Genomic DNA, 9,735 nt, shown 5'->3' with positions numbered 1-9,735 from the left:
CAGCTGTCCGTAAACACCTGTGTAGGGCAGCCACATGGCAGAACTGTGTGCATGCATACCCACACACAATAAGCAAACACACCTAGGGAAACTCCACACCCACACACACCACAGCACCATACCCAGCTCACCACAGGGCACCCCTCACCCACACACATGGTGTCAAATGTATGGCCCACCCTCAGCCTCTGGCAAACAAATATCACACCTTGTGCATATGATGATAGCTGTGCCACATCCCTGTCATCCATACCATCAATGTAGGGACAGGCTGATATGGTTCTGATGCACATGGTGACTGTACTACAGTTTAACACAATACTGCAGTGTAACATGTAAGGAGTAAAGTATAATGCATATATGGCAGGTAGTGTAGCCGTCCAGCAATGATGCATTATAGCTGTTAGTAACACTAGTTAATTGTAGTTCCTATAATGTTATCCATTTGTGTTGTAGGTGTACATGTGTCAGCATGAGGATGGTTTGCAGTCATATTCCACAACAGGGTATGGCACTGTGGTGACACCATGGCTGTGACATCTGAGGTACAGTTGAACACGTCACAGGTTACTAAAATGGTTACTGACTGTGCCACATGGACAGGTGACCTGCTGAGGCATGTATACCCTGCAACCTGATGTAGGCCCATCCACATACATGCACACTGTTACCTGGCAGCACTGGGACTAGACCCCTACCTAGCTATGTAGTGATACTGAAGTGTGTGGCTTAAATTGCACACACCACAGAGTGTTTAGGGTGAGGTGTGTACCAGGTTACATGTTACATGCAGAACATCCCCAGACATGTACAGTATGCTAATGAGGGATGTAATGGGTGTATATGGGCATTACGCAGTGTGACATACCATCATATACACATTAACAGCCACATAACAGCCAGACATACATCTGAGATACCAGGGCCTATCGCTGCTAACTTGACCATGTGTCCAATATGTTACAGGTAGGCTGCACACATCACATGCATAACCAGCTTGGATTGTGATATCAGTTACCTGTATGGTTGATGTTGATAGTGACAGTGGTAACCATAACGTGGTACATGGGACATATACTGGGTGTACCTTGGTGTAATAACAGTGTACACAGTACCCACATCCCCCAGTGGATATTGTACTCCCTGAAACCCATGATGACACCCTGCCATACCCACCATCACACATTGGCTGCAACTGCGATACAACCCATAGTATACCCCAACAGTGGTACTACAGGGATATGCATCTAATGCACATGCCACATGCATAGTAGGGTGTTGCATTGTCATGCCTCACCTATGGGCAGCAACAACACTATCTGTACTACTGTGTGGCAATGGGTAATAGGAGTATGTGGCCTCAGAATGCTGTACTCTAAAGATATACGGACATGCACAACTACACACACACACATGCCAGAACACAATGGGTATCCCATGCCTATCACCCCATTTGTAAAACACTGCTGTGCTTGTACTGCAAGGCTCATGTAGCCAGTATGGGGGGAGCTTAACAGGGTACGTGTAATGTCCCATACAGTGGCAGCCACAACTGCTTATGGGAATGGGTGTTTTTGTTGGTTGTGAAGGCCCTCATGGAATTCCCAAGTGAAGGAGTGATAACACACAAACACTGCTATACTTGGTCATGCACACATACATGTGTCAGAACAGGGGTGCATCGCTGCAGGTGGTCATAGCTGTGTACCTTGCTATTGTCCAAGGGGAGATGGGTTGTGTGTACAGTAGTATCCTGCCACCTGCCAGGTAGCGGCGAGCAATCTATCGACAGACACTACTGTGGTGACCCTCAGGGTGAGAATGTCATGCATCTGCCAATCCTCCAGGTGCCCCTGCACATGGCCACTGAGGTGATCAAGTTGACATGTATGCAACATGCATTACAACACATGGTTAGTGTCTGTGATGGAGACCTGTACCCAAGCATGTTCTGTTGACTGTGGTAGTGTAGTGGAGGTACCCGTGGCATGTGGTGCATACAGGGGGACATCTATATGTGCCAGTTCTTACACAGCTGGGCAGACATGTCAGTGTCAATCAAGCTTAGGTTGCCTGTACATATCCCAGCTGTATACCTGACATCTGCACATTTGTACAGGGACTGACAGTCATCAGCTTGGCAAGTAGCTATGCAGTAGCATAAGTGTGTTGACAGATGTCTGACAACAATATGTATGCCATAACTACATGTCAGAAGCCCTCACTAACATGTGCTGTACAGGCGGTAGTCTACAGTTACATTCCACATAATGGATCATTACCTAGTAAGAGGTATATACTGTGACACAGCACACACACCAGGGATACAACAGGGAGGCCTCAGTGTCTAGCTATGCTTGCAGGTGTGCCTGTTGTCAGTACTACATTTAGCACTCTGCTCTTGCCTGGATAAGCACTGTCAACAGTAGTACTGCCATGATACACTACATGCCAGTGTGACAGCACGTACCCTGGGCTACTACACATGTATGTAACACATTCACATGGATGACAGTGCTGTACAAGCCTCATATACATCTGTGTCCCACACATGACACACACACCCCTTACTACTGTAATGACAGCACAGAGGCGCATGTATTGTACATGGCATTACATACACTTATTACAGACAATCAGAGTGGGTGGTGTGACTTGGTTATTAGGGCCTAGCCATGCTTAGCAGGTATTAACAATGCTGCAATATAACAGCTAAGCTAATTTGCGAACTGGTAAATGAAGCCTACACTGTGTAAGCACCTGGACGTTTACCCATAGTTCAGCACCACTTAGCTTCATGCAAACATGCTTAAAGCAGTTCAAAACTGCCTTAACCACTCTGTATCTGACAGCCCTTGTTCTGCCCAGCAACAAAATGAACAGGCCTTGTGGGTCCTGAACCCAGGACCCTGTACACTAAAGTCACAACACTTAACCACTACTCCATGACCACTGTGAAGACAGCTGTTGATTTACCAGTATAGCTGTTAATACACATATTGAGTAGTATTGAATAATTGCCTTTAGTTCCTTAATTGTGTAGTCTTTATTAATATGACTGCTGCATCACATATGTTGTTTTATCATAATGCACACATAGTTGATAAATACAGTGAGATACATCTGGGAGGGTATACACAACCATGATGTTTACACATCAGATCAGGAATATGGTTATATAGATATCATAGGTCTATATATGCCTACATGTACATACACATGTATACTCATACATATGTCTGTATACACATCTGTATAGTGCAACATATATATGGCCATGTGTACATCTCTTTGTATGTACATATATATTTATATATTTTATATACATATATATATATACATATATATATATATATATATATATGTATATATATATATATATATATATATATATATACATACATATATATATATATATACATATATATATATATATATATATATATATATATATATATATATATATATATATATATATATATACATATATTTATATATATATATATATATATATATATATACATACATATATGTATATATATAGATACATGTCTATATAGCTATATATGTATGCACATCCTATGTGTACAGATATGTCTAGTTATGTTGGTATATATGAAGATATCTATAACTATATGTGCATACATATCTATTCTGATATACCTACTTCTGTCAATATATATGTAGCTATCCATACATATATGTGTAGACATATATAGCCCTGTATATGTATATATCTGAGTGTTTATATATATATATATATATATATATATATATATATATATATGTGTGTGTGTGTGTGTGTGTGTACACAAATAAATATCCATCTATGTATGTCGATATGTATATGTGTATACATCTATATAGATATATGGCTAATTATACATACACGTATGTTCACCATATGTCCTGAACATGGAGTGGAGCCCTACTTCAGCCCCAATAGCCCCAACCTCTTAGTGCAAGGGGATGTCAGGTATGTATTGCAGGTATATTTGTAGACTATTGCTACTGTAATAGGGATTGTCTTCACAGGCATGGTGTGTGTGGGAGGTCACATCTGCTTTTAACATGTGCGCCACTGGCTACTGACAGACATCCTAAGGACATCATAGTACAGTACCACTGCTAGTACAGTAATGCTCCTGTGGACTACAGCAGAGATATGGCTGATATATGTGGACATTCTGACACACACTTGACAGTCTAGAGGTATACACAGAACACCTTAGTGCAAGACATGTGGACCAAGCCTGACAATGTGGATGTTAACAGTTATGTAGATGGGTATATCACGTACATATTTGTATACATTTGCCCCCACAAGTTATGCATTCACACACCCCTATCTGATCTGACACATAACCACTAATACAGAGGTGCATTGGCCACATACTACCCACTAGTTAGTGACATACATCTATACAGCATCCCACTATTTTGTCTGACATACATGATTGTTATGATGGGCCGGCAGCAGTACATCTGGCAAGTATCTGGACATGACATCTCACTGGGTAAGTACACTAGGCTGCTAGGCATGTAACAAAGCACTGTGCAGGCTACAGGCAGACTGGCTCAACACTGGCCTACATTTCCTATGGGGGAATACACATGTACCTGCATATATAGCAGGCTCTACAGGCATGTCACAGCACAGAGTAACAGACACCTGTGTGAAAGTACATAACCAATGTCAACACAGCCACATATGGTAAACTAGCGTAATATTACAGTATATGGACTATCTGATTAACACCATCCTCATATGTGCCACACACACACACTAACCCTACATATACTGGGCCGATACACAGTGTGGTTTGATGCCTGTCTGTGGTATGGGACATGTGTGTGTTCGGCCCTACAAACATGTAAGCCAATAGGATAACATACAGTTGAGGAGCATGTAACATCAGAGAGAACAGGACCAAGAACAATGACATCTACCGCAGTCTGTACACAGGCCAAGGGACATATTCACAATATACACATGGTCGACAATCACCATAAGTACACAGACCTCAGTACTGCACACACAACCACAGAATGTCCAGATTATGTCATCAAATATAACCACTACTATACATAACGTGTAGCAGTCTGATATCTCACTGGCTTGTTATCAGATATGATGTCAATAACTATTGTGTACAGCACATATGCACCTCTTACTGCATGACATATATACAAAGGTTGACAGAGTTGTGGCTGGAGGCACAAATACAGGGCCAATATTGACATGTTGCTCTGATAACCTCATGCATTTACTGTTGTAACAGGGTTTGTTGCAACATATGTCCTATGAGGGATATGAAGTCAGTAACTCTCACTGCTGTCACCATCTACTGACTGCAATCCTCACACTACCTTCTGCAGTTCACAGATAGGTGCTCTGTGGGTAACATAAGAAACAAAAGGCACCACACACTGCCCAGTCTGCAGATGACCCTGCAGATGGAGGTTTCCTCATAAACATAGCACTGACATGACAGGCATTAAAACATGTAGGAAAGCCATATCCACACACACCCTGTTAAACCAACATTACTCCAAATGCAGTATAGCAGCACTTACAGTCTGTAGTCAAAAGTCAGGCACATCCCCTCTAGTTCCTGCTCATAGTGAATGAAAAGGCCCAACACCAACATGATGTTCCTAGATATTGGGAGTGTGTTTCCATGCAACTGGCTAAGGGAATGTTACCACAGCTGTTCCACATGCAATCAGCTAGAGGAGGGCTGCAATTCATGCACAGGCCATCAGCTGATCATGAGCATCACTTACAATACACATGCTGCTGCCTAAGCAATGCAGGTGTAAGTGTCCACATCCACCAGAGAGGGAGTGAGAGAGGCAGACAGAGGCAAAGATAAGTAAGGGAGGGGTGGGAGAGTAAAACTTAAGCATGTTTGTGTCACACACCTACTAGTACAGGGTATCAAACCCCTGATTGACTATGTATTGCTATCACATGTCTAATTGCTGGAACCTGTGTTCTGAGAGACTGCCTTCCAGACTATCTGCAAATATACAGAGCTGAGTATATATTTTTTGTTTTAAAGTTTGTAATGTTAGTTTTTGCTTAGATCTCTGTTGAAACTGTTTTGTTCCACCCACCCTCCCTATTTTTGGCTTGTAGTTTAAATTTGGTGGCTTTTGCAGTTGCCGCCCCACTGTAGATTTGATCTGGGACACTCCCCCAGTCCCATCTCTTTACCACATTCTACCTAATAAACTCTTTCTGCACTTGATTTTAGTCCTTTTTAATTTAATTGCATTTTTTAAATTGTGTTTGGTCTAATATTTCTACATACTCAAGTGTGCTAGCTTGCACTGCATGTGAATTGTTTTTACTACTGTTTTTGCTACTTTTCTGTAAAAAAAAAAACTGTAAGCCTGTTTCCTACCTTTCCTATAACTAGTGTTCCAGATACAGATTTGCTGTATCTAGGACTGTATGTAAGCTTCTGAGCCCACCAAGCTTTTCTGTGTTGGAGGGAAGCCTTCTAGCTTATCAGTGGGAGTGGTAAGCACTAGGTAACCTGTCTACCACATAAGGAGTGGTTCTGGCCCAGAAATTGTAGTTGTACAGTTGTAGTAGTAGTTGTAGGGCAACCTCTTCCATTTCTCTCAACTTTCTGATTTGAAAGCCTGCATTTGCACTTGTTTCTGTCCTCTAACTCGTCTAGTGCAGATACAGATTCTTAGTTTTAGCACTTAAATTTGCTTATTCCCTCCTTGACTGGATCCTTATAAATAGTAATCCTGAAACCTACATACCAGGAACACTTCCTGATGACATTAGTGACCATGTACTAACCTACAGCAAAGCAAAAAGCTCATAGTCCTAATAACAACAATTTTACATCCTATCGCTCAAAAAAACACTTTCAAGCTGAGAGCTTTCAAAGAGAATTAAAGGCCTGCAACTGGTCTCCTCTGAAAGAACTTAGACTAGATGAAGCTGCTTCCTACTTTAATACTAAATTCTTACAAATCCTAGATCATCATGCCCCTCCTCGCTCTTCCCGAATTAGAAACAAAGCAGCCCCTTGGCTCACAAAACAAACCAGAGAAAAAATATTCCTTAGAAACAAAATATGGACCAAATGGAGAGCCACTAAGAGCTCTGCTGACCACCTACTCTATAAACAGCTAAGAAATTCAACCAAAAAAGACATTTTATTAGATAAACAAAACTATTATTTCCTCCTTCAACAAACACACCCAAAAAGTCCTCAAAAGTTCTGGTCAGGCATCAACAAGCTACTCAAACCAGGACATACCAAAACTCCAGCCCCATCATCAGTTCCACATAATAATCCTTTACAAATAGCAGATGCCTTTAACAATTACTTCACTGAAACTATCCAAACTCTTGCTAATACACTATCCCCTACTTCCCCCACCCCTTTACAAAACACAAATAGCTCAGTACCTGCCTTACATATACAACCAGTATCAACATCCTTTATCTGTAAACTCCTACAAAAACTCAAACCCTGTACCCCTTCTGCCGACCGCCTCCCGGCTGAATACCTTCAAATAGCAGCCAAAGTCATTGCATATCCTATATCCATCCTTATAAACCGAACAATCATAGAAGGAAACATCCCATCCATTTGGAAAGTCTCCCATATCATCCCCTTACATAAAGGTGGTAATTCCACTGATATCTCTAATTTTAGACCTATTGCTTTACTTTCCCCTCTGGCCTAAATAATGGAAAAATGTATTCACTATCAACTACTTCAACATCTGCTCCATAATAATTTACTAGCCAATAGCCAGCATGGCTTCAGGCCCCTTCATAGTACAACTACTGCCCTACTAACTTCCACAGACTGTATCAACAGAAATCGAAATAATAACTATCTTTCTTCTGCACTATTCATTGACTTATCCAAAGCCTTTGATATGGTGAACCACAAATTATTGATCAGTGTACTAAAAGCCCAATCTCTTGACCCACAAGCAATACACTGGTTTACATCCTATCTTGAAAATAGACAACAAGCAGTGCTCTGGGACAATACTCTCTCTACACCCCTACCTGTAAACATTGGAGTCCCTCAAGGATCTATCCTGGGCCCTCTTCTTTTCTCAATTTTTATTAATGATCTCAACACTGTATTTCCTAAAGCCACCTGTATACAACATGCCGATGACTCAACCTTGATATGTACTGCTAAATCAGCAACCTCTCTTCAAACCCTCACTCAAACAGTATTTAACACTGTTGAAAATTGGTTTACCCATCATTGCCTTCTCCTAAATCCCAAAAAAAAAACAAAACTTCTGCTTTTTGCTCCTACCCTAAAGTCACCAGAGATCGACTTCATAATTACCTCTAATAATGGAACTACTATTTCCCCTGATACTACTACACGTCTCCTGGGCATTACCACAGATAACAAACTCAACTTTGATGACCATATCAACAATACTATTCAATCTGTTAATAAAAAACTAGGCTCCCTGTATAGAGTCAAACCCTTCCTCACTCAACAAGCTAGAACCTCCATTGCCCTGACTCACCTCGCTTCAACCCTATTCTATGCTTCTGCTACACACACCAATCAAGGCACAATCTAAGCAAGCTTGAAACCAGTTATAACAACATAGCCAGATTTGCCACAGGCACTCCTTTCAGAACCCATCACTGTCTTAATCTCAAACAACTTGGATGGTCCGAACTTCAAAACCATCTTCTGTATAATCAACTAGTGATCATACAAAAAATTCTCTACCACCCAAATAATACCCCTATCCTTACTAACCTGATCTCCCCTTATAAAAATCTGGAAACACTTCGCTCAGCTAATAAGTTACTCAATTCCAATGTTAAATCTAACAACAAAGCAGGCGACTCACTCTTTACTAATGTGATGGGCAAAATCTGGAACCAGCTCCCTGGAACACACACATCTCTCTCATCTACATCTCTCTTCAAAAAAAACCTTAAGGACCATCTGAAAATTCTCTGGCTTTGTCCCTGCTCTAAACCAGACTGAATCCTACTTCCTCTCCTTATTTCTCTCATCTTGCTTTCAACCCTTATTCCTGTTCCATGTGCCCTCTACATCAATTTTTCTATGCAAACCAATCATATACTAGCCAGTGTATTTTTTTTTCCTATTCTTTTCTTCCATAACCTTCTTATGCCTCCATCTCTCTTTCTTAGGCCTAAATATTATTATCTTCTGACCATGTGTGTATCTAAAATTGCTGTATCTTAAACCATGTTTTGAGTCTATACCTCTAGACTTAATTTGAATTTTTAAAAGTCCAAACATTGAAATTTATGTATAGTATTGTTTAAGTATTGTATTTTCTCTTTTTACCTGCTTGGAGCTTATCTCCCTGGGCCTCTACTGAAAATGGACATGTATCCAGCTAGACTAGCCCAGTCAACAAATGTAAAATAAAATAAATAAATAAATAAATAAAAATTATTCATGCTCAGCACTTGTTCAGAACTTGTAAGCACTAAATAAGCTATTAATTACTATAGCACTCAATCTTCCTCATTACCTAGAGGAAACAGTTTTTGTACTTACTTTTCTCACTTGCTTACAGAAAACAGCTCTTGTACTCACTTTCCTCACTTATCTAGAGGAAAATAGTTTTTTATTCAGGCATGTCCAAGGGTCAGCTCCCAGTGTTCTCTCCTGTCTATCTGATGAATCTGGGAATCTTGGGGCAATATAAAAATTGCCTCATGTACACGGA

Source organism: Protopterus annectens, chromosome 1.part1 (genome assembly GCF_019279795.1).
Source record: "Protopterus annectens isolate FY-2018-M chromosome 1.part1, PAN1.0, whole genome shotgun sequence".
In the NCBI taxonomy this organism is placed as follows: Eukaryota; Metazoa; Chordata; order Ceratodontiformes; family Protopteridae; genus Protopterus; species Protopterus annectens.
The sequence above is the reverse complement of the archived record's forward strand: the minus strand, read 5'-3'. Positions refer to the sequence as shown.